Genomic DNA, 27,110 nt, shown 5'->3' with positions numbered 1-27,110 from the left:
AAGAAAACTAGATGGCCAATTTGAGAAACCTAACATATTGAATAATATATGAGTTACCAAAAGAGAGAACCAGAGAAAATAAGAGGAAATCATTGAAGTTACAATTTAAGGAATTTCCTAAAAGTGTCTTTAGATTGAAAGCCTACCAAGTGCCCTGTACTTAGATGAAAATAGACATATTAAGGCTATGACTGAAATTTCAGAATACCGGGATAAAGGAAAGATCTTATATGTTTCCAGAGAGAAGAGGAAAAAAATATAGTTCATAAGCAAAATATCAGGAATACAAATATTTCAGATTTTTTAAAAGCAAAACTGGAAGAATTGAAGACAATGGAACCTTCCCAATTATTTTTCAGGATATTTATTTCCAACTCAGAATTTGGTACCTAATTAAACTATCAATCAAGTGTAAAGGTAAGTGAAGATACTTTCAGGCATATTAGGTCTCAAAATGCACCACCCCTGTACCCTGTCTCAGGACACTACTAGATGATATTCTCCAACCAAAGGAACTAGCAAACTAAGAAAGAAGACGTGAGATATCAGGAACAGAAGAAGGGCACGTGAGAGATGATGCTGAAGGGAATTTCAGGATACCTGCTGTGCACTAAGTCTGGAGAGCAACCATTCTAGATTGGAGTAGGTTAGAAGATTCCAGGAAAGATCCTTAAGGAACATGAAATTAATAGAATACAGAGTATGTATGGACATCTTCAGAGTAGACTAAGACAACTGATGAAGAGTTTGGGGGTGAATTTTTATTAAGTGCATAAAAAATTAAGCCAGTAAATAAAGTGACAATTACTAGTTAACAGGAAAAATGGGTAGAAAAGGAAAAAATATATAGTAATCTACATGGCTTGGCTGTGCATAGTATTTATGTAGTTATAATAATATAGACACTGAGTAATGATCTACCCAAAATTATGGATGGGAAGTTGTGTGTGTGTGTGAGAGAGAGAGAGAGTGCAAAAGTAAGCGAGCAGATGAGTACAGGGCAAAGAAAGTCAAATCAAAAACTTCCATAGTGGAAAATCAATATTTTTTAAAAGTACATTATTTAGAATAATGCAGGTAAATACCCAAAGAATCTACTAGAAGTTTCAAATGGAAATGATATTGGAAGCAGGTAGGGTACCATCAACTTCAGGATAAATGCTGTAAACCTGACAGTATGTGCCTGAAAAACTTTAATAAAAATGAAAACTGGAAAAAAATATGTTAGAGGGAGAATCCATAGGATTTAGGCATGGATTCAATGTGAGGGATGAGGGAAAAGTAGACATCTAACAGTACTCTAGGTTTCTGGTCATTAACAACCAACCAGGTGAATAGAAGTACCATTTATAGATTGAGGGAGGACTGGATGGGGGACAGACTGAGGAAAAGGTAGGGGAAAGGTATACCTTTCAGGTATATGGAGTTTTATGATGATTGCAAGATGACTATAAGATGGAAATGCAAAGCAAGGCAGTTGGTTTTATCAGTCTGAATCTCAAAGGAGAGAATTTGCCTGCAGATAAATTTAGCCCTTATCAGCATATAGAGGTTTATTAAAAGCTATGAGAAAATAAGTCCCAGGTAGAAAGAGAGGAGGACCTAGGACTGAGGCCTACAGGGCATCCACATTGGGTGGAGCAGAGCACGAAAAGAATCAGAAGACTGAGAGGTAGGAGAAAAATTAGAAAGTACTGTCATGAGAGTGAAGAGGGTATTTCAGAGAGAAGGGAACTGTCAATCTTGCTGTGTGTTACTCCGAGGTCTAATGAGGGGAGAACTGAAAAGTGTCCCAAGTAATAAGCTTTTCATGTTGTCAGTATGTAACTACGGTACCAGATAATTTGGTACTATTGTCATAAATTTGCTGAAGATACTCTGAAATCTTAATGTGCCTGCTGGTCAATAGTATTACTTACCCATGAACAGCTTGATTTTTTGAGTTAATGCTGTGCAATGGTATAACCTAAAATAATAATTTTAAATTGTATCCTCTTTTTAAAATACTTTGTTAACATGTTTGGATATAATTTTGGGTGGCCTTACTTAAGACAGATGAACCTTTTGATTGCTCCTTCCCAAGCAAGTATGGAAGGATGTTACTTCGTTTTTACCACAACTCTCTTTTTGTTTCATAATTTGCCCCTTTCTTGGATTTCCATCTCTCAGTTCTCTGTCAAAATGCTATTTTCAGAGGCGCCTGGGTGGCTCAGTCGTTAAGCATCTGCCTTCGGCTCAGGTCATGATCCCAGGGTACTGGGATCGAGCCCCGCATTGGGCTCTCTGCTTGGCGGGGAGCCTGCTTCTTTCTCTCCCACTCCCCCTGCTTGTGTTCCCTCTCTCGCTGTCTCTCTCTGTCAAAGAAATAAATAAAATATTTTTTTGAAAATGCTATTTTCATTCCCCCTTAGTTCTACACTTTAATTCTTTAGTTCTGCACTTTAGTTCAGAAGCTTTTAGAAACAGACAGCAGAAGAATATGGCATTGAGATGTCTATAGTTCATGTTCATACAGGGAAGTCTTTTTTCTTTTTTAAAGTTTTACTTATTTTAGAGAGAGAGGGCACAGGTGGGGGTGGGGGGCAGAGGGAGAGGGAGAGAAAACCCTAGCAGACTCCATGCTGAGCCCGGCGCAGGGCTTGATCCCAGGACCCTGAGATCATGACCTGAGCCGAAACCAGGAGTTGGACGCTTAACTGACTGTACCACCCAGGCACCCCTCATACAGTGAAGGCTTAACACTTTCAAACAAATACTATTTTACCCTAATGAAGAAACACCTGTGACTGTTTTGAGATGACATGATAGCTATTTGAAATTGTTTGGGGTGTCTGGGAATCAGAATTTTAGGCAGCAGTCACCCAATAGGAATGTTGCCTGGAAAAGAATAGGGATTCTTTGGAGGTTGCAAGGAATGGAAACTCCTTTAGATCAACTTAAGAAAAAGGTTATCATAAGAATAAATGCAGACCGGCTTGGCAAGCTGGCCATATATGGGTGTTAATCCACTGATCAGCTTCTCTAGCTTCCTTGTAATTTTGGTTTACTATTTATCTCTTATCTATGTCACAACCTTTCAATCCCCTCATGCTAACAACTAAGGGGCCTAGCATAGTCTCTAGTTTATTACAGTCTAGTGAATTAAATAATTTTAATTCTAATATAGTCTAATTCGATTCAATAAATGAATTAATGAGTGAGTAGCTAATGTTCCCTCTGTTAAAAGTGCATGTCAGGGTCATCATGCCAGAATCACCAAACATGTTCAAATAAGCCTCTTATATGAAGATTAGTATTTTTACATAAAATTTACTTTTAAAAAAAGATAAATCCTGGTAAAATTAATCTGATAGTAAAATGTATGTACTGACATTGTATCATATGATAATTCTGGATTGCTTTTATAAAGCTAAACAGACATTTCCTTCCCTTTACTTTGTTTTATTTCAAATGCCTATGATCTGTCCACATCAATGTAGTTAGATTTCCCAAATACTGTGTGCTACTCTCCTACAGCCCGTGAATGTTTACTCCCATATACATTAAAACCTTACTACTTGAAATGTGGTCCAGGGACCAGCCATGTTGACATGATATGGGAGCTTGTTAGAAATGTAAAATCTCAGTCCCCTATCCCAGATCTACAGAGTCTGATTTTGCTTCTTTAACAAGATCCCCAGGTAATTCAGATACACATTAAAGTTTGAGGAACACTGTATTGAAAGACAGATTTTGATTCTGACTCCCCACTAATTACAGCCTACATTTATTGAGTTCTTGCTGAGTGCTTTGCATGGATCAGTTCACTTAATCCTTATTAACAACCCCAAAAAGTATTTTTTATCATCCTTCTTTTACAGACAGAGAAATTGACACATAAAGAAGTAACATCATTTTTCCATGAGCACAGCTGGGCAGACCTGGATCTAACCCAGGCAGTCCTACTCAAGAGGCTCCCTTCCTGCAGCTATGGGGTCCTTACCATCAGCTCCTAGGAGCCCAGTGCTTTGTGTTCCGCTGGTGTGGGTATCTGTCTTTTAAGCTCAGAGAATCTCTTTCTTCCCGAAACCCTAACTGTGGAAACCTCTGAGAAGAATATTCCCCTTCTCTTGGCCCTGGTTACGGGAGGGTTCAGAGCCACATGCTTGGATTGTATGTCTTTGCTTGACAGCCCTGAGTGGCACGGGCCACTGGGGAAGACTCAGAATGGGGAGAGAGAGAGAGGGACATGATGAATGCAGTCTGGATTCTGAGATTTGGTATGCCCTTGGGAAGTAAAAGTTAAACTGTCAGGATTAAAGGGAAAGATGAGAGGAGGAGAGACCCTGAGCCCTTTAGGTCTAGACACCCTAAACAATGAAAATAGGTGAATCTTTAGTATCAGCTTAGGATATCATGTGAGTTTAGATATAAGGAAAGGATCTCCATCTCCAAAAAAAATTTTTTTTTCGTCATTTACTCGGGTTTTGTGTTTTTTTTTTTCATTTACTTAGGTTTTTAGAGCAACTTTATTGCGTGATAAAATACACTGCACATACTTAAACAATTTGATCAGTATTCATCTCCATTTTGTCTGAAAGTGTTTTCATGGGAGGCAAACACTCTCATACTATAGAATGCAAAGATGAAACTATGGGAGAGTTTATACCACTATGACTGAGATTTTGGCCAAATGATACTGATCTTTTTAAAATTAAAGTATAATTGGCATACAATATTATATTAGTTTCAGGTATACAGTAGTAATTTTATATTGTTGGAAGGTGGGGATTTTCCTGAAACTAAGAAGGCACTTTAAGACTGAAAAAAGCAGCAACTCCATACAGTGTACTTTAATTCATGGTAACTTACTGGCAGGGAAGATCGGACAGAGCGCAACCTGGCCAGCTGCGCATCTGTTCTCTGCAAAATCCAGACTTTGTTGTACAGACTTGATAGAGTGAGGGGATGTGCAGGAGAGCATTGTAGTGAGATCATAATGCTCACATGCACCTCACGGGGTCTGACAGCTTGCATTTAACAGACCTGTGCATCAGGAGGGAGAAAGACTATGTTATCTCTAACAGATTCTTGGGAAGCCAAAGCAAGCCTCCCCCTGTATTCTGGTCGTGGCAGGCATTTCTAAGGCATGTATATTAATCTCCAAGGGGCCTGGAACACGTAGCCCCAAGAGGGGTCATCGAGTGATCATGAACAAGATGGAGGCCAACTATGGAGTCGGTATTGTCAGCATTCTTGTAGTTATTTATATACATTACAAAATGATCACCATGATAAGTCTCAACACCATCTGTCACCATATATAGTTTTTTTTTTATTATGTTATGTCACCATGCAATACATCATTAGTTGTTTTTTTTTTTTTATGTTGTATTAGTCACCATACATTACATCATTAGTTTTTGATGTAGTGTTCCATGATTCATTGTTTTCGTGTAACACCCGGTGCTCCGCCCAATATGTGCCCTCCTTAATACCCATCACCGGGCTAACCCAGCCCCCCACCCCCCTCCCCTCTAGAACCCTGTTTGATTCCCAGAGTCCATAGACTCTCATGGTTTATCTCCTCCTCCGATTTTCCCCCCTTCATTTTTCCCTTCCTTTCTCCTAATGTCCTCCATGCTATTCCTTTCACTTATTTGTGGAACATCATTAGTTTTTGATGTAGTGTTCCCTGATTCATTGTTTGCATATAACACCCAGTGCTCCATGTATAGTTTTAACAATATCACTGAGTTTATTCCCTGTGCTGCACATTACATCACCATATCTTATTTAATTTTAAAACCAGAAGATTGTACCTCTTAATCCCCTTACCTGTTTCATCCATCCCCTCCATCTCTCTCCCTTCTGTCACTATGTAATATAGCCTGCTTTGTCTTTTGTTACAGTTTTTATTGTAAAGTCCATTTTGTTATTATATAAGTATTGCTACCTCAACTTTCTTTTGGCTTCTTTCTTTAGGCATGGAATATCTGTTTTCATCTCTTTACTTTCCGTCTGTATGTATCTTTAGATCTGAAGTGAGTCTCTTTTAGGCAGCATATAGATGGGTCTTGTCTTTTAATTCATTCAGCCTTCCTATATTTTGTGTGTGTTTTTTTAAAGATTTTTATTTATTTGACAGAGAGAGACACAGCGAGAGAGGGAACCAAGCAGGGGGAGTGGGAGAGGGAGAAGCAGGTCTCCCACAGAGCATGGAGCCCGACGCAGGGCTCAATCCCAGGAGGATCACAACCCAAGCTGAAGGCAGATGCTCAACAACTGAGCCACCCAGGTGCCCCAGTCTTCCTATGTTTTTATTAGAGAATTTAGTAAATGTACACAAAATAATTATTGATAGGTATGTCCTTTGCCATTTTGTTGTTTTCTGGTTGTTTTGTTCTCTACTCCTTTCCTTCTTCTCTTGCTCTCCTCCCTTGTGGTTTGATGCCTTTCTTTGATGTTATGTTTGGATTCCTTTTGCTTTATTTTTGTGTATCTATTGTAGGTTTTTGTTTGTGGTTACTATGAAGTTCATATATAACAGTCTATCTATATATATATAGCAGTCTATATTAAGCTGATGGCCGCTTAAGCCTAAATGCATTCTAAAAGTATTTTCTCCACACATCCCTTTAGTTTTACGTTTTTGATATCATATTTCACATCTTATTTTGTGTATCCCTTAACCAGTTATTGTAGTTATAGTTGATTTTACTACTTTCGTCTTTTAACCATCATATTAGTTTTATAAGTGATTGCTCCATTACATTTATTATGTAATTGCCTTTACCAGTAAGATTTTTTTCTGTGATATATTTTCTTATTTTTACTTATGGCCTTTCGTTTTACACTTAAAAAAATTCTTTTAACATTTACTGTAAGGCCAGTTTATGGGTGGTGAACTCCTTTAGCTTTTGCTTGCCTGAGAAACTCTATCTCTCCTTAAATACTGAATTATAACCTTGATAGGTAGAGTATTCTTGGCTGTAAGTTTTTTTCCTTTAGTATTTTGAATATATCATGCCACTCACTTTTGACCTGCAGTGTTTCTGCTGAAAAATCAGCTGGTAGCCTACAGGGGTCCCCTTGTACATAACTAGTTGTTTTTCTCCCTCTTGCTCATTTAAGATTCTCTTTTTATCTTTAACTTTTAACACTTAATTATAATATGTCTTGGTGTGGATCTTTCGGGGTTTATCTTATTTGGGATTTTCTAGCCTTCCTGGACATGGATGTATGTTTCCTTTTCGAGGTTAGGGAAGTTTTCAGCCATCATTTGTTCAAATAAATTTTGTGCCCCTTTCTCTCTCTCTTCTCCTTCTGAGACCCCTGTAATGTGAATATTGGTACACTTGATATGTCCAGAGGTCCTTTAAACTCTCCTCATTATTTAAAATTATGTTTTCTTCTTGCTTTTGTGATTGGTTTATTTCGACCCCTTTGTCTTCCAGGTTGCCAATCCATTCTTCTGCATCCTCTAATCTGCTCTTGATTCATTCTGGTGTACTTTTCATTTCATTATTGTATTCTTCAGCTCTGATTGATAATTTCTTGTATTTTCTATCTCTTTGTTGAAATTTTCCCTGTCTTCATTTATCCTTCTCCCAAGTTTTGTAAGCATCTTCATGACTATTACTCTGAACTCTTTATTTATAAGTTAGATTGCTTATTTCCATTTCTTTAAGGTCTTTTTCTGAGGCTTTGTCTTGCTCCTTTGGAATATATTCCTCTGTGTCCTCATTTTTCCTGACTGTGTTTTTTTTCTGTGTATTAGGCAAATCAACTGCCTCTCCCTGTCTTAAAGATGTAGCCGTGTGTAGGAGATATCCTCTGGAGCCCAGAAGCACAGTACCCCCTGGTCACCGCAGCCATGTGCTTAAGGTGTGAGCTGTGGCATGGTCGTGGGTAGGGCTCTTTCCCCAGCTTGATTCTCTGGAAGGCCGTGGCTGCTGCTGTGATTGTGGAGGTGGACAGGGTTTTCTCTGCTGCCCAGCTGCGTGGGGTGCCATGGTTACCCCAGCAGCTGTGACAGTGGTCAGGGCTCTCCTCATCACCTGGCTGGCTAGGGTTGTGACACTGGGTGGGACTCTCAGTAGGGGCATGCCTGCCAGCATTAGCAGGTTAGAATGAGAGTTTCAAGATGTTGCCTGCCAGCTTCTGCACTAGCACAGTAGAATGTTTTTGCAAAATTGGCACCCAACAGTGTCTTCGTTCCCAGAGAGTGTCTTCAGCAGGTCCCTGCCTCTCCCCAGATGCCCCAGGATTAGTTAGTGTGTCTCCTTTACCTGTGTTCTAGGTGCTTTTCCAGCTGGTGGTTTATCACTTGTTCCCAGGATGAACGAAACCTTGTGCAAAGCCTTTAATGAAAAGTTTTCCATTCCCTAAAGCTCTGTGGTTTTTCTGAACGTAACCCCTGTTAGTTTTCAAAGCCTGACATTTTGGGGCTTTGTCTTTCCTATGTAGAATCTAAGGGTTGGAATGTCTGCTATGGAGTTCTAGGCCCTTGGTCCTCAGGGGGAAGTTCCAATTTTTGAGAACCCTCCCAATTATGAATGGACACCCTCTTTTTTGGTGAGAACTTGTCTCTGAAACTCCTACCTGTCTCAATGATAACCTTTTATCCTTTGTTGTGGAAACTCTGTTCATCTAATTTTCAGGGCTTTTCCTGAGGAAATTATTCTATATGTACATGTATATTTTTCGTGTCCACAGGAGGAGGTGAACTCAGGATCCTCCTACACCACCATCTTGAACCCTCCTACCTAAAAACCAGTTCCTCGTTTTGATAAGGGAAGAGGTCTAGAGGAGAGAAGTCATGCCTTCCGGGGGCAAGGGAAACATGCCGCTGAGATTTGAATAAAGAAAGATTGGGGAACTTCTCTAATTTCACTGTTTTAACCTCTTTATTATCATCTATAAACAAAGTGGTTGTTGTATGTAGCTGGGGTCGAATGGCTGTGTGATCATTGCTCATATATGCTCTTCCCAGAAAAGTAACAAATTGAATGTGAGTTTTGAATAAATAACTTCGTGAAGATATGTAAAATTGCTTACTATTTTTAATCAAAGGCCTAGAAACTTCATATTTATAGCAGTCTGTGGCTTAGTAAGTATAGCACATCTAGTGCTATAGTAAGCTACCATTACCTGAAATTCAGAAGGGGTCATTAAATTTCTTTGTAAATCTGTCCCCCACCACTTGTGTTGTAGGCAATTGCAGCTTTATTTAGCCTTCTGGTATGCATTTGTCTGAGAGACAGAAAAATTGAGCTATTCTACAGATTCCCATGAAAACTGTCTCAAAAATGGGGGCTTTTTCTTTTCCTGATTTACTAGCAGTCACAAAACAATGAATTTAGGTTTATCTAAGGGGAGGAATTCAGTTGTATGAATTGGGGTGCAGGTGAGCACATGTATAGTAATATATGTGTAGTCTGTGACAGGTGTATACCTAAGGGCATAAAAGGGACAAATAGCAAAATAATTTTTAAAAACATACCTTCCTTCATTATAAGTAGCTTGTTTTATTTTTCAGATGTGTTCATTTTCTTTCCACAAATCTTAATAAAAAACATGAAGAATCTGATGAAGCCGATCTCTCTACATGACTATAATAGCTTCAGATGCTAAGGAATATAGGAAATATGACAATAATATATATTCCATTTTTGGCCCTGTAAGTAATTGAAACCAGAATAGGCTTAGAAAGGTCTCTTAATTTCCTTCACTGGGAGTTTTACCTTGTACAGTGGAAGTGAGTTATTCTGAAATATGAGATCAATTTTTGTCCAAAGTAAAAGGTTCCTTTTATTTTAGCCATTTTCATGAATATTTCTGTTATTTTATGATAAGCACCTTTTCTTGAGATTCCTCAGATTGAGCAAAATACTAGGAAGTAAATGTTGCCAGTCTAATCTTTTTATTGCTTCTGAGTAAATTCAAATAACAAAATCAGAATACTGACACATGCTACATTTAAACCAAGATCTGTATGTAGTTAGTTGCAAATACATGTTTACTAATGTTTACTTGGTTTCAGTCCTCTTCCAGGAGCTAAATTCCCTTGAAAACAGTACTGAAACTTCCTTTTTATAGCAAACTAATCTTAAAAATTTGAATTAAGAAAAAACAAGTTGGACAGAGTTATAGAGAACTTCAGTGTAGAATTTCTCTTCAAATAAAGTCTACTAACTGACATGAAATTAGCAGTAGTCCTTAGCCTGTGTTTTTGTTTTGTTTTGTTTTGTTTGTTCCAAATCCTGGTGCCTGAATCCTCTGCCAGACCTATTGAAATAGAATCTTTGGGCATCTGATGGTTTTAAAAATTTCACAGGTGATTCCAATGCTTAATATAGTGGAGAACCACTGAGATGCAGGGGCAATATATTTAAAAAGCGACACACACACATACATACACACCACTTAGTAACTGAAACAACAAAATATCTGTTTTTTAGATGATTTATGTGGGTCCTGAGTTTTCAAGTGCTGGAGTGAGCACTGTTCTTTCAGTGTGATGTTTACATCTGGTTTAAGCTGTTACTAAGGAAAAGCTGTGAGCTGAGCAGCCATCTCATGCTCATGCTGGTTGTTTGGCAACTTGGGTTGACATAACCTGACTCTGCAACCAGGAGAGATTTTCTGTTTATTGTCAAATGCTATTTAAAAATAGATTAATGTATCTCCTCGATGCATTTCTAATCTATGAACATGAAGTTTTATTCTCCAGGAATTAATTAAGTACCGGGGGAATTAATACTAAAGAATACTGTACATTCTTAGGTGCAAGAGTGTCAATTAAAGCTGGCAGAACAACAGTTCAATCACAGGGGTTATTAAGAAGCTCTTTTAAAATCTGTAGTCTGGTAAGTAACAGTAAATGACTAGATGCTGATCATTGTTAAATGTAAATGTCAAATTAAATTGACTTGCCCTAGGTTGGTTTCTCAGACTGTCATATTAACTTGCATAATTTCTCCTTTTATACACCATGATAAAGAAGAAAATATAATCAACCATTGGGGTTCTGTTCAGTTGCCATCCTAGGCAGCCCTTATTAACCCTATTTCTCCTTCTTTCTAATGAGCTGCTTGCCCAGAGTTTCCAAGAAATCAGCTGCAAGGCACATTGCTTACTCGAGGATTAAGGCTTATTAGAAGTCGTCCATGTTTCTTCCTCACATCCCAGGTACTTCTATGAATAACACACTGGCACTAAAGTTCCTCAGATAAACATTGACTTAAGATAATATAGAATACAGGAAATCACTAGGGATTTGGAGTGAGAAGTGAGAGTGTTTCACTTACTAGCAAGTCACATAACCTCTGTGCAGTTGCATTTTGCCATTTGAAAATGGATTAGGGAGGACAAAATAATGTTTATGGAGGCACTGTAATTTTTTGAAGCTGTGTGCAAATGCTATTATTTTATTATTGAACTCAGCTCTCTCTGAAGTGAGAAGTGATATATAAAGGCCATATTCTTCATTAAAATCCCAACTACAGATCATAGCTTGGAGATAATAGGCCTAAGTTGGTATCCAGAGGTATCGTATTTTACATATTTGCAGTAAACACTAGGGAATGAGAGAAGGCATAGTAGAAGAGTAAGAGGCCACTGAGAAGGAAAATGGATACAGACTAGAAATTTCTCACATTTCACTATTCCTTCATTCTTATATGACTCTGCTGCATGATTCTGTAAAGGAGTTCGCTAGAATGAACAAACAAAAACAAGACATTAGGTAGGGGATTGTATATGCATGTGCCACTGGACATTTGCTGGTTTATTTATATGAGAATGTGGGAGAAATTGCTAGCATTATATTTTGGGAGTGGGAGAGGTGAGTAGAGCTTTCAGTTTACTTTACTTTTCTTTATAAGGAAAGCCTTTGTCCCCCAGTTAAGAAGAACCTAGCAAATAGAGCTTGGAGGAAATGGATTAGGAAAAAGTGGAGAAAGAAGCAGCTAGATAGAAACAGGGAACTGAGCAAGGAGGTGTCATTCTCCCTACCATAGTTGTATGTATGTAAGTAGTCATCAGCTTTGTTGGTTTGTCCAGAGATCCTCAGTTCTCAATATACAATGGAAGTATCCAGATAGCTCCCATTAGATTTATAGTGTTAGAATCTTAGATGGCACCTGTGGCACATATCATTTTGAATGAGTAGCATAAAAACATCTGAGGCACAGCCAGTGTTTAATCTTGTTTCTGCCTTTGACAAATCTCTGACTTAGTATACCCAAATGTCTTTTAAAGTATCCACTATTTCTGTTTCAAAGTAAAAAGAATTAAAAAACAGGAATCACATGGAAATTATTTGGTTAAACTGTTTCCTTAGTTTTTTTTTTTTTTTTAAGTTGAAGCTGTGACAGGGGAGGGGGAAGGGAATTCACTGAGGGGAAAAAAAGAGTGGAGTGAAAAAGTTTTTATTAGGAATGTATAAATTAACCAAATTTTGAGTGATTGTCATAGTGACAGCTGACAATGAGTTCATGCATGGTTACTTAATTATTAACAAAGTCTCATTAAGAGAAAATTGTAAGCATACTAAACTTGGTTGTAGAATATGCAGGATAATGTATGTTGAATAAATTATGAGGAATCTAAGTAGGGACCAGTTATGTTAATAAGCACTCCAGCATTGCTACAAGTAGAGATGTTGGATAATCACTTTCAAACATTCCTATTTTAGAGTAGGAGTTTCTAAAGAAGACATACAGATGCCTAAGAGACACACGAAAAGATGCTCAGGATCATTCATTATCAGAGAAATGCAAATCAAAGCTACAATGAAATATTACCTCACATCTGTCAGAATGATAAAATCAACAACATAGGAAACAAAAAGTGTTGGCGAGGATGTGGAGAAAAAGGAACTGTTGTGCACTGTTAGGGCGAATGCAAACTGGGGCAACCACTCCGAAAAACAGTATGGAGGTTCCTCAGAAAAATGAAAAATAGAATTACCATATGATCAATTCCACTACTGGGCATTTGCCCAAAGAATATGAAAATGCTACTTCAAAAGATATATGCATCTCTGTGTTTATATATTATAGCATTATTTAGCCAAATAATAGAGAAATTATGGAAGTAGCCCAAGTGTCCATTGATAGATGAATGGATAAAGAAGATGTGATACACACACACGCAACATGGATGGACCTAGAGGATATAATGCCAAGTGAAGTAAGAGAAAGACAATACCATATGATTTCTCTCATATGTGGAATTTAAGAAACAAAACAAATGAACAAATTAAGAAAGAGACAGACAAAAAACAGACTGTTAACCATAGAGAACTGATGGTTACCAGAGGGGAGATGGGTGGAATAGGAGAAGGGGATTAAGAGTACACTTATCGGGGCACCTGGGTGGCTCAGTCATTAAGCATCTACCTTGGCTCAGGTCATGATCCCAGGGTCCTGGGATCAAGCCCCGCATCGGGCTCCTCGCTCAGCGGGCAGCCTGCTTCTCCCTCTCCCATTCTCCCTGCTTGTGTTCCCTCTCTCCCTGTCTCTCTGTCAAACAGATAAATAAAATCTTAAAAAAAAGAAGAGTACCCTTATCATGATGAGCACTTAGTAATGTAACATAATAAAATAAGGAACATAAGTAATAAAGATTAGCAAGAAATAGGTAAAACTGTCCATATTTGTGGTTAATATTATTATATAGTTAAATCCAAATCTACAATTTAAAAAGTAACAGAATTTAACAAGTTTTTTACATGGAAAGTCATTATTCAAATTCAGAGCTTTTATACCAGTAATGACCAATTAGAAAATTGGATAGGAAAAAAGTTCACTTACAGTAGCAATAAGAAACATACAGGGATAAACCTAGAAGAGATATGTAAGATCTGTGTGGAAAAAAGAACATTAACAAAGGACATAAAGTGAGTAAATGGACAGCTATACCATGTTCATGAAAAGGAAAAAAACAATAGGGTAAGGATGTCAATTCTCTCCAAATTGATCTATAAATATATATATTTATGGTGTGTATATAATTTGTGTGTGTGTATACATATATGGTGAAAATTTATGTTCTGTGAACTAAACTAGTTAATTTATAAAAGATTTCAGTCATAGTGTTGGGGGGCGGTTCCTACTTCTGGTAATGGAGCTTTTCTATCCTCTGCATAAAATATCTAAATTTAAAAAACCCAAAACATTGACTTACACATTGAGGAAGATAAGTGAACTTTAAGTAGGATAAATTCTAGCAGAGACACACCTAGAGACAAGATAGTAAAACTACTGAGATCAAAATCAAAGAGAAAAATATTTAAAGCAGCAAGAGAAGAAAGACACTATGATAAGATGACCATCTAGCTTTTCATCAAAACAACTGAGGCAAGAAAGGCACTGGAGTGACATAGTCCAAGTGTTAAAAGAAAAAAACTGACAGCCAAAAATTCTATATGCTGCAGATTTACCTTTTAAAAATGAGGGCAAATCAGAAGGAATGAGATCTTGCCATTTGCAACGACATGGATGGAACTGGAGGGTGTTATGCTGAGTGAAATAAGTCAATCAGAGAAAGACATGTATCATATGACCTCACTGATATGAGGAATTCTTAATCTCAGGAAACAAACTGAGGGTTGCTGGAATGGTGGGGGTGATGGACTCTGAAAAACAAACTGAGGGTTCTAGAGGGGAGGGGGTGGGGGGATGGGTTAGCCTGGTGATGGGTATTAAAGAGGGCACATTCTGCGTGGAGCACTGGGTGTTATGCACAAACAATGAATCATGGAACACTACATCAAAAACTAATATAATGTAAGGTGATTAACATAGCAATAAAAAATTATTTAAAAAAATAAAAATGAGGGCAAAATAAAGACATTTCCAGCTAAAGCAAAATGGAGAGAATTTGGTGTTAGCTTACTTGCACTTCAAGAAATACTAAAGGAAATCCTTCAGGCTGAAAGGAGATGGCTGCAGATGGTAACTTGGATCCTAGGAAGAATGAAGAGTATTGGAAGTGGCAAGTATGAAAGGAAATATATTTTTATTTTTTCTTCTATTTCTTTAAAAAATTACTCAGTGAGGGGTGCCGGGGTGGCTCAGTCGTTAGGCGTCTGCCTTCGGCTCAGGTCATGATCCCAGGGTCCTGGGATCGAGCCCCGCATCGGGCTCCCTGCTCCGCGGGAAGCCTGCTTCTCCTTCTCTCACTCCCCCTGCTTGTGTTCCCTCTCTCGCTGTGTCTCTTTCTCTGTCAAATAAATAAATAAAATCTTAAAAAAAAAAAAAAAATTACTCAGTGGGGGGTTGCGCGTAGGGTCCTCCCGGTTCGTGCGCGTGCCTCTCGGCACGTGGCTGAGCCACGGCCCCGGGCACCCTGGAGCCGCCGGGCCTGGGTGGCAGAGGCTGTGTCATCCCTGACCATGGGCTTGACGCCTTCGCTGCAGCCAGGCAAGAGCCCCGCCCTGCCGCCCTCCGCGCTCAATAGGAGGTTCATCTGCTCCTTCCCTGACTGCAGCACCAGTTACAAGGTCAGGAAACTGGATGCGCACCTGTGCAAGCACACGGGGGAGAGACCGTTCATTTGTGCCCATGAAGGTGTGGCAAAGACTTTGCCAGGGACTACCATCTGAGCCACCACATCCTGATTCACACTGGGGAAAAGCTGTTTGTACAGCTAGTGGTTGTGATCAAAAATTCAACACAAAACAAACTTGAAGAAACATTTTGAACGCAAGCATGAAAATCAGCAAAAACATTATGCACTTTTGAAGGTTGTAAGAAGGCCTTTAAGAAACACCAGCAGCTGAGAATCCATCAGTGCCAGCACACCAATGAGCCGCTGTTCAAGTGTGCCCATGAAGGATGTGGGAAACATTTCACCTCACCCAGCAGGCTGAAGCGACACAGCAAGGTCCACAAGGGCTATATGTGTCAAAAAGAATGTTCCTTTGTGGCAAAAACATGGACAGAGCTTCTAAAACATGTGAGAGAAACCCATAAAGAGGACATAAAATGTGAAGTATGCCAGAAAACATTTAAGTGCAAGGATTACCTTAAGCAGCATATGAAAGAAAACTCACGCCCCAGAAAGGGATGTATGCCGGTGTCCAAGAGAAGGCTGTGGTAGAGCCTACACAACTGTGTTTAATCTCCAGAGCCACATTCTCTCTTTTCACGAGAAAAGGCGCCCATTTACCTGTGAACGTCCTGGCTGTGGCAAAACATTTGCAAGGAAACAAAGTCTCACTAGGCATGCCGTTGTGCTTGGCCCTGACAAGAAGAAAATGAAGCTCAAAGTAAAACCATCTCGTGAAAAACGGAGTTTGGCCTCTCGTCTCAGTGGCTATATTCCTTCTAAAAGGAGGCAAGGACAAGGCTTATCTGCACCTGAAAACGGAGACACACTGAGCTGTACCGAAGACAAGGTGCTCTCGACCCTTTTGCTCCGTGCCCTCAACCGACCCTCCCACTGCTTTGTTTAAACGAGACCACAGCATTCAGCTCAATTATTTCCGCTCAGAAGCACACTTTTCTTTATTAAAATCACTGATGCACAAAAAAAAAAAAATTACCCAGTGAAGTAAAAATTACAGACATGTACAAAATACTACGTTGTGGGTTTATAATATAAATATAATACATATTATAATAGAAGAAGGGTAAATAGGCTAAACTGGAGTAAGCTTACTTTAGTTTACTGGACATAAGTCAGTAGTAACTTGGAAATAATGAGAAATTAAAGATGTATATTGTAACACCCACCACAATGCTAAGAACTTACTCAAATAATTATCACTAAAAAATCACAGATAAAAAAATACACATTTGGGGCGCCTGTGTGGCTTAGTTGTTAAGGGCCTGCCTTTGGCTCAGGTCATGGTCCCGTGGTCCTGGGATCGAGCCCAACATCTGGCTCGCTACTCAGCAGGGAGCCTGTTTCTCCCTCTCCATGCTGCTCCTCCTACTTGTGCTCTCTCTCTCTCTCTCACTGTCAAATAAATAAAATCTTAAAAAAAAAAACCCACACATTTGACACAAATAAGGCCATGAAAAAGGAATAGTAGAACAAAAATATGAGATAAATATAAACCAAAAAGCAAGATGGCAAGCCTTAATCCCAACATATAAATAATTAGGTAGTTATTTTTATATGTTGCATATTACTTATCTAATCAGTAAAATAATTAAATATTAATAGTTAAAATGCATTACATGTGAAGGACCAAACATTCTAATTAAAATACAGAGATGGTCAGACTGGACAAAAATGTAAGATACAACTATATGCTATCTAGAAGTGAGGCACTTTAAATTCAAAGACAAAAGTGTGTTGAAAGTAACATTAAAAAGACACAATGTTAATAGTAAGCATAAAAGAGTTGAAGTGTGTACATTAATATCAGACAAAATGGACTCTAAGAATAATGAAAGAAAGGGACATTTCATAACGGTAAAAGTGTCAATATATCAGGAAGGTATTTATTTATTTATTTGGAAGATATATTTATAAATGTATATGCACCTAACAACAGAATCACACAACTGAAAAATCGATAGGAGTAATAGACAATTTAATACTCCTGCAATAAATGATAGATTAAGTAATTAGAAAATCAGTAAGCATATAAAATACCATCAACCAACTTCATCTAACTGACTTAGAAAACTTCAGAAACAGCAGCAGAATGCACATTCTTTTTTAAGTACACACGAAACATTCATGTACATAGGTTATACACTAGACCTTAAAAGTACTTGCTTTGAAGAATTTTTATAACAGCATCATTTATAATAGCCCCAAATTAGAAAGAGCCCAAATGAACGTTTGCCTGTGTGTGAATAAACAAAGTGTGGTATATCCACACAATGAAATACTATTAAACAATAAAAAGGTATAAGCTACCTGTATATGCTACAACATACCTGAGTTTTTTTTTTCTAAAGCTTTTTTTAAGATTTTATTTTATTTCAGAGAGAGAGCACAAGATGTGGGAGTGGGAGAGGGAGAAGCAGACTTCCCGCTGAGCAGGGAGCCCGATGCAGGGCTCAAACCCAGGACCCTGGGATCATGACCCAAGCCTAAGGCAGATGCTTAACAACTGAGCCACCCAGGCATCTCACAACATAGCTGAGTTTTAAAGACATCATGCTAAGTGAAAGATACCAGACAAAAAAGATTACGTATGGCATGATTCCATTTATATGCAATTTCCAGAAAAAGGCAAAACTGTAGTGACTGAAAGCAGACCAGTGGGGCTGCTGGTGGGGGAGGGAGATGTGGATTGAATGCTCTATATCTTTAACAGAATTATTTGGAATAGAAATGATCATTTTGATACTAAGATAGTGATGAATTTTATAAAATCATCTTTGGTAGTCATTATTTAAAGGTTCAAATCAATGGAGCCTAGTCTTACTGATTTACTCCATTACTATGGTTATTTCACCATATGCATGCCTTTTAATTTTCATTTTGGATCAGTTTGTTACAAATATTTGTTATTTTAATAATATCCTGTTTTTATTTTTGTCGTAGTTAATGGGATGTTCCAAATTTAAAATAAGGAGACAGATTGAAAAAAAATTTCGTTTAAAATATTTCTTAGGTATTTTGGAAGAAATTTCTTTAACAGAATAATCAAATTCACTTATCTCCCAACTTTGTTTCTTTTTACCACTTGAAGGTATATAGCTTAAGTGTTATCTTTTTCCATAATTTAAGCTTATTCACTAGGGATCTTTAAATTTTGACACTAATTTTTATTCAGAGTAATCCTATTTACTTTTTAATGAAATCAAGTTGGTATATTAATACTGGAATCAAATTGCTGAACATTATTTGGAATTTACTAATTATATATTTTGGATATAAGAAATATGTAGGTGGTAAAAATTTCATGCCATATTTTCAAGGAATTATGGCTGTGAATTTAGCTACAATTCTACCTGAAAGGGAGACATTAGTCCATAGACTCTGTCATATATTACTCATTTGAACAAATGTAAAAAGAAATTCTGATTTTTAGTGCAGACTTGAGAGAACAATTTGCCATTTAGGTTCTAGTTGCAGAAATATAGCAGTGGCCTGGCCTGTGGTACTCTGAGAAGAATATGAGTATTGAAAATACTGTTAAATAACACAAGTGCTTATTTCCTAGCTGTTTAAGTGATGATATGAGATCATCAGGTTAGTTATATGTTCTATCAGGAATAGTGCTGATGGACTGGACAATTGTTTGGGCATAGCTCTCAGGATGTCCTCATAAAATGCCAGGAGTTAGTTATGTCTGGACCAGGCATTTCACTCATTTTGTTTTGTACAATGTTCTGGTATGGTAACCAAAACTAAAAATGAAGGAAATGTGTGGATACCTAAGCACATGGTAGAAAACCTGGACTACTGCCGCCTGGTTAATAGAGCAGGATTCCAGCACTGTTAGGTAGAACTTTCTGCAGTAATGGAAATGTTCTGTACCTGAGCTGTCCTGTGACTACGTGAGCATTAGTGAAACTAGTATACCAAAATTACAGCCGTTCTGGTTTCATGCCAGCCCTACTGGACTCGATTTTATGCAGTTAGTAGGAGTTGTAATAACAGAACGTAAGCAGAAAAAATGAAAGCCAAAGAATTAAGCTAGAGACAGTTAACACTTGGGAATACTTAACGAGGGATGGACCAGTATGGAATATTGCCTTTTGAGCTCGCACAGTCCGAGTGCTTATGTATATTGTGTACTCCATGAGTTTTAGAGTCAGGCATAAGTAGCAAAATTTGGTGGAGCAGACAAGCCCGCTCTGGATAAACCAGTATTTCAGAATTGGAAACAATCCTCAGATTCCAGTTAATCTTTCTAATATCACTTAAGAAAATCTTCTGCTATCCACACATCTTGCCAGAGGATGGGTTTAGGTGGCCATTTGGCACCTCACTTTCTTCTTGGTTACAACTAATGTTTACCAGAGAAGGGTGCTTAATTCAGGCGAAGAGACAGATTTGCTCTCCTAGGGATTGAGAGTTGAAAAAGAACCTGAGTGTGCCAATGGTGAACACTAGAGCTTCAGAGTTATACAATCCAGGGATTGAACAAAATACTCAGTTGTGGGAAAATGACAGAATCCAGAATTTTGAGATGAGAATGGAGTGAATAGAAAAGTAGAAACAAAATAAGTGGTTCCCAAGAGAGGCAGAGAATCTCACCATTGATAACTTTCTCATGGGCCTGTTCTTTCAGCACATTTGCCCTATCCACACATTTATTCCTTTCCTGCCAAACCATTTCTTTCTCCTTTTTTTCTTTCTTCCTTCCTTCATTTTTTTTTAGAAAGCAAGATTTTTTTTATTAAATCATTTTCAGGTTATAGCTTTATAATTTGGCATCTCATATGTACTATAAAGTGATCATCACCACAAGTCTAGTTAACATCCATCACCAAACAGTTGTTGACCCCCTTCACCTGTCTCTCCCATCTCCCAACCCAGTTCCCCTCTGATAGCCATGTGCCTGTCTGTTCCCTAGGAGTTTTTTCGTTTGTTTGTTTTGTTTTGTTCAATTTGTTTTTTTAGCTTACATGTATGAAAGAAATCATACAATATTTGTCTTTCTCCATCTGACTTATTTTGCTCCTCAAAGTCCATTCATAATGTCACAAATGGCAAGATTTCATTGCTTTTTATGGCTGAATTATATTCCATTGTGTGTGTGTGTGTGTGTGTGTGTGTGTGTGTGTGTGTGTGTGTGTGTGTATAACATCTTTTTTATCCATTAATCTCTTGTGGACATGTAGGTTGTTTCCATATCTTGGCTATTGTAATTAATGTGATGAACATAGGGGGTGCAGATAGCCTTTTAAATTAGTGGTTTTTATATTATTCAGGTAAATACCCAAAAGTAGAATAGTTAGGTAATATGGTAATTATATTCTTAATTTTTTAAGGAATCTCCAGACTGTTTTCTACCAGTTTATATTCCCACAAAGAATGTACAGTTTTTCCCTTTTCTCTACATCTTTTCCCACACTTATTTCTTGTCATTTTGGTAAAAGCCATTCTAATAGATGTTAGTTGATATCTCATTGTGGTTCTGATTTTCATTTCCCTAAGAAATTATTGATATTGAGTATCTTTTCATGTCCCTGTTGGCAACCTGTTTGTCTTCTTTGAAGAAATGTCTGTTCAGATCCACTGCCCATTTTCTAATGGATTTTTGTTATTTTCAGTTGTATTAGTTTTTATATATTTTAGATATTAAGCCCTTATCAGGTATTTGGTTTGCAGAAATCTTCTCCCATTCAGTGGGTTGCCTTTTCATTTTGATGATGGTTTTCATTGCTGTGCAGAAGCCTTTTAGTTTGAGGTAGCCCCATTTGTTTATTTTTGCTTTGTTTTCCTTGCCTCTGGAGTCAGAACTACAAAGATGTTACTAAAACTGATGTTAAGGAGCTTACCATCTATATTTTTTCAAAGGGTTTTATGGTTCAGGTCTTACTTTCAAGTCTTTAATGCATTTTGAGTCAGTTTCTGTGCATACTGTAAGATAGTGGTCTAATTTCATTCTTTTGTATGTATATGGCTGTCCAGTTTTCCCAACACCATTTATTGAAGAGACTGTCTCCATTGTATGTTCTTGACTCCTGTGTCATAAATTGTTCATATATGTTTGGATTTCTGAGCTCTCAGTTCTGTTACACTGATGTGTGTGTCTGTTTTTGTACCAGTACCATACTTGGTTTTGATTACTATAGCTTCGCAGTATAGTGAGAAAGCAGGGAGCATGAAAACCTCCAGCTCTGTTCTTTCTCAAGATTGCTTTGGCTATTCAGGATCAGAATCATTTGTGGTTTTAGATAAGTCTTACAAATTTTAGAATTATTTCTTCTAGTTCTGTGAATTATGCCATTGGTATTTTGATAGGGATTTCATTGAATCTATGGATTGCTTTGGGTAGTATAGACACTTTAACAATATAATTCTTCCAGTCCATGAGCACAGACTATCTTTCCATTTATTTGTTTCTTCAGTTTCTTTAATCAGTGTCTTATAGCTTTAAGTGTACAAATTTTTCACCTCTTTGGTTAAATTTATTCTTAGGTATTTAAATTTTTTTATGTCATTATAAATGGGGCTGTTTTCCTGCTTTCTTTTTCATCACTGATGATTTGTTATTGTATAGGAATGCAACAGATTTTTTTTGTATTGTTTTTGTATCCTGCTACTTTACTGAATTCACTTATCACTTCCAACAGTTTTTGGTGGATTCCTAAGGGTTCTATATATAGTATCATATTATCTGTAAATAGTGACTTTTATTTATCAGTTTTCACTTTCATATGTTTTATTATTATTAATTAGCGGCCATTTCTTTTTGGCTTAAAGAAGTCTCTTTTTTTTTTTAAGATTTTATATATTTATTTGCCACAGAGAGAGAGCATAAGTAGGGGGAGCAGGAAAGGGAGAAGCAGGCACCCCGCCAAGCAGGGAGCTTGATGTGGGGCTCCATCCCAGGACCCTGGGATCATGACCTGAGCCAAAGGCAGACGCTTAACCGACTGAGCCACCTAGGCACCCCTTAAAGAAGTCTCTTTAACATTTCTTCTAGGGCCTATTTAGTAGTGATGAGCTCCTTAAGCTTTTGTTTATCTGGAAAGTTCTTTATCTCTCCTTCAATTTTGAATGATAACCTTGCTAGAGAGTAAGTTTTTTTTTTCCCCTCTCAGCACTTGGAATATATCCTGTTACTCACTTCTGGTCTGCAAAGTTTCTGCTGAGAAATCTGCTGATGGCCTTCCGGGGTTTCCCTTGTTCTAAATAAGTCTTAATTCTCTTGCTGCCTTCAGGGTTCTCTCTTTATTCTTAGCTTTGCCATTTTAATTAGACTGTTTCTTGGTGTGTATTTCTTTCAGTTCATCTTTGGAACTCTGGTCTCCCTGGACCTGGATGTCTGATTCCTTCCCTAGATTAGGGAAGTTTTCATCTATTATTTCTTTAAATAATTGTTCTGATCCTTTATTTCTCTCTTCTTTTTTTTTTTTAAAGATTTTATGTTATTTATTTGACAGAGACACAGCAAGAGCAGGAACACAAGCAGGGGAAGAGGGAGAGGGAGAAACAGGCTTCCCACCGAGCAGGGAGCCCGATGCAGGCCTTGATCCCAGGACCCTGGGACCACGACCTGAGCCAAAGGCAGACGTTTAATGACTGAGCCACCCAGGTGCCCCTCTCTCTTCTTTTTAAAAAATATTTTATTTATTTGAGAGAGAGAGAGGACAAGCATGAGTGGGGGGAGGGGCAGAGGGAGAGGGAGAAGCAGGCTCCCCGAGGAGCAGGGAGCCCTGCGGGGCTCTGTCCCAGGACCCTGAGATCATGACCTGAGCCGAAGGCAGATGCTTAACTGACTGAGCCACCCAGGTGCCCCTCTTTCTCTCTTCTTTTTGTGAGGCCCCTATCATGTGAATGTTGTTCCCTTGATGTTGTCTCAAAGGTCTTTTAAGGTATCTTCACTTTTCTTAATTCTATATTCATTTTGCTCCTCTGAGTTACATTGCTTTGTCTTCTAACTTGCTGATCCAGTCTTCTACTTCGTCCAGTCTGCTGTTGAACCACTCTAGTTTATTTTTCAATTCATTTATGACTTCTGTTTGGTACTGTCTTATATCTGTTATCTCTTTGTTGAAGTTCTCACTGTGTTCATCCATTCTTCTCTTGAGTTCAGTGAGCATCTTTAGGACCATTACTTTGAATTCCTTACCTTTGGTTTGTTTAGTTCTTTTTCTGAGGTTTTGCCTTGTCTGTCATTTGGAGCATATTTCTATCTGCTCATTTTGCCTAACTCTTCATGTTTGTTTCTATGTATTAGTTAAGTCAGCTACCTCTCTCATTCTTGAAGGAGTGGCCTTATACAGATGTCCTGTGGTGCCCAGAAGTGAATCTCCCCTGGTCACCAGAGCCAGGTGCTCAGGGAGTATCCTTTATGTGGATTGTGTGTGCCCCCTGTTGTGGCAGGGCCACTGCTGTAGTGCGTTGGTGAATGGGGCTGGGTGGTGGGTGGGGCTAAGCCCTGCCCTGTCTCCCGTGTATAGCCACAGTTACTGGGGCATGTTACAGATCAGGGCTGGTCCCTGCCCTAGCTGGGGCCTCGGACCCATCTGCTCTTGTGATTTGGTGGGTGGGGCTCCCTGTGGGGCTTGCCTACTGGCACTAGCAGGTTAGAGGGAGAATTTTAAAATGGCACTACCAGCCCAGTATTTGTAAGGTAGGCTAAGATCGCGAAAATGGATCCTGTCAGTGTCTATGTCCCTGGGGAGGGTTTCTGCTGTTTTCCTGCCTCTCTGGCAGATGCTTTAAGGTTAGTAAATGGGTCTCCTTTACCTATGGTGTATGAGCTTTTCAATTTTGTGTGTGTGTGTGTATGTGTGTGTGTGTTGGTTTCTGGGTTGAGGAAATCTGCACATGAGCTCTTTAAGAGTGATTTTCCAATCAGTTTTACAGTTTCCTGAATGTAATCCCCATTGATTTTCAAACCTGGCTGTTTTTGGGGTTTGTCTCACCTGTGGAGGATCTAAAGTTTTGGGTATCTCAAAGCTTGATCCCTTGCTCCTCAAGGAAGAGTTTCATGCCTTTGATATTCTTCCCAACTGTGACTCACTACGGCTGGGATCCTGCCCCCCCCAACAATGGGTCTATGTCTCTGCCTCTCTTTCCTGTCTCAAAGCTGTTCTTTAATTCTTTGTTGTGGAGGCTTTGTTCATTTCAATTTTCAGGTCCTTTTCAGAGGGACTCATTCCATATGTAGTTGTAGATTTGTTGTGTCCATGGGAGGAGGTGAGTTCAGGATCTTGCTATGCAACCATCTGGAACCTAACCCCCTTTTTTTTTGCATTTTTTAAAAGATTTTATTTATTTATTTGACAGAGAGACACAGCGAGAGAGGCAACACAAGCAGGGGGAGTGGGAGAGGGAGAAGCAGGTGGAGCAGGGAGCCCAATGTGGGGCTCTGTCCCGGGACCCTGGGATCATGACCTGAGCCGAAGGCAGACGCTTAACGACTGAGCCACCCAGGCACACCTGCATTTTTTATATAATTTTCTGTTATCTAGCTTCATTAGTGGTTCATATCACTTGCTGTGTGTTAGAATTATTTGACCAACTTTTAAACATATCGATGTCCAGGACCCACACAGATGAATCAAAATATATGGATGAGATTCAGGTATCAGTGTAGTTTTAAAAGCTTCCCAGATGATTCTAAAGTATGTGCAGCTTTGAGAGGCATTGATCTCTACATAGTAATTTTCTAGTCTTCTAACGTAAGAGTCATCTGTTAATTTTATTTGATAGAGTTTTATTCACATGTATGCTTATAGATGTCTTAATTTTAGTACAGTATACCAATCAGATATATTTTATGGTTCATTGATTTTTGGTTTTATCTGTACTTTCAGCATCGCTATTAGGCATATGACACTTTAACTGTAAAACAGTTTGAAATCCTATTTAGCATTGTGTTATTTACAACTTTTGTTTTGATACAGTGAAGTACAATAAAACAAGAGACGATGTTTTTATCTTGGATGAGAAAGATAAGATTGTTCTATTAAAGAGAAATTTTCTTAAGTTGGAAAGGTAAAGAATAAGTGAAGAATGGGAAAACCTAGAAACAAATAAGAATGCCTTATCTCCATGTCATCCCCTCAGCCTTCTGATTAAACTGAACTATAGTGCTTTGAATATGAATGAGATGGTATTCTGCTTACTGTCACCACTCCCTGCTATATGTTCTTCTTATTCAAAGTGAATCATTGCAATTTCATGAGATTTCAAACCTCCTACTTTAGATAATACTATGTTTATTTATTTTCAATTAGATATTATTATATAAAAATGGATATTTGAAGACTCTTCTATGTGTGATCGGGTTCAGAAACTTTGTTGGAGGAACATTATTGCTCAAGAGCTAAACAAAAGATAGTTGAATTTTGAATTCTAATTTTATAATTCTACTTAATTAGATCTTTACATTCTGATGAATAAGTCTTATTTTTATAAAAAAATAGGGAAAGTCCGTATAAGCAGTTATTTAGCACTAGGAAGTTAGACCAGAAAAATAAATATTGAAAAAACATTAAGTTTCAAATATCTTGCAGGTTTTGAAACCAGACTTACTGCTTCAAGAAATGAAAATTCTAAGAGGATGAGGGCAGATAGGTTAGGAATAATTTCATGAAGTTTTTAAACATATTCAGGTCTCTTACACAGGTAATGTATGCCGTTTTCCATCTCTCCTGAGAACAGGACAAGAAAAAAATCATTTTATTCTGTAGCATAAGGGATTTATGAAAATTATTTTCTGACAGCAAAATTTGTTAAGCATTAGAACAGATTACCAGGGGAGGTTGTAAAATCGCTTTCTTTTGATGTCCCTAAAAATAGAATCATTCTATTTTTCTTGGTATGTTAAGAATGCTTCTTCCTAAGAGAAGAGGGATGAATAATTTGACCTCTAACTGTCCCTTTTATCTGGCCTGTGTCAAGTTGCTATGTTTGAGTAGAAAATATGGTCAGAAACCTCACTAGGGTCTTAGGAAAAAAAAAAGACTAAGGAATAACTTTAGAACAAAGCATGTACATAACATGCATATGACTCATACTGTTAATTTCTATGAAGTCCTATTTCTGCATATTTATTGCTTTGGACTTTAAGAAAAAGAAATAAGCTTCAATTTTATTAGTACTGTTCAGTTGGTTTTTTTCCCTAGAAGTATAATATCTACTCTGAGAGGCAGAAATGGCAGCATTCATGATACTATGCTTTTTGGTGTTTTAGAGCATCCAGAAATGCTCTCAATAGATCATTTGATTACAAATCAGCAGGGGCAGTAAATAATTACAAATCTGTAATATGTGATTAAGTACCTTCATACTATTTTATACATATATCTGTGGGGTGATGTTAACACTGCCAAGATTCAGGGTAAGTATAGCATATAGGGAAGGCTTTGCCTACAGAGTTGTATTTGTTCTGGGTATTGAAGTATTAATATGTCCTCAACCAAAGCTTTACCAAGTCTGTGGCAATGCAAAAAAATATGGAGGAGCTCCCAGAGCATGGGGTTTTAGTAGAAAATACCACTATAATGGTGGTTTGGGGTCAT

General features: G+C 38.0%; 1 protein-coding gene and 1 pseudogene across 1 annotated transcript in view; both read left to right on the top strand.

The window, feature by feature from the left end:
• Positions 1-27,110, top strand: part of MEI4 (meiotic double-stranded break formation protein 4) — a 196,850-nt gene that overhangs the window by 41,800 nt on the left and 127,940 nt on the right. The window lies entirely within an intron of this gene.
• LOC114212972 (transcription factor IIIA pseudogene) lies at positions 14,930-16,444 on the top strand (annotated as a pseudogene).

This window comes from Eumetopias jubatus, unplaced genomic scaffold (assembly GCF_037043125.1).
Source record: "Eumetopias jubatus isolate StellerSeaLion01/CBP00866 unplaced genomic scaffold, mEumJub1_p1.0 scaffold_6, whole genome shotgun sequence".
In the NCBI taxonomy this organism is placed as follows: domain Eukaryota; kingdom Metazoa; phylum Chordata; class Mammalia; order Carnivora; family Otariidae; genus Eumetopias; species Eumetopias jubatus.
The sequence above is the reverse complement of the archived record's forward strand: the minus strand, read 5'-3'. Positions and strand labels throughout refer to the sequence as shown.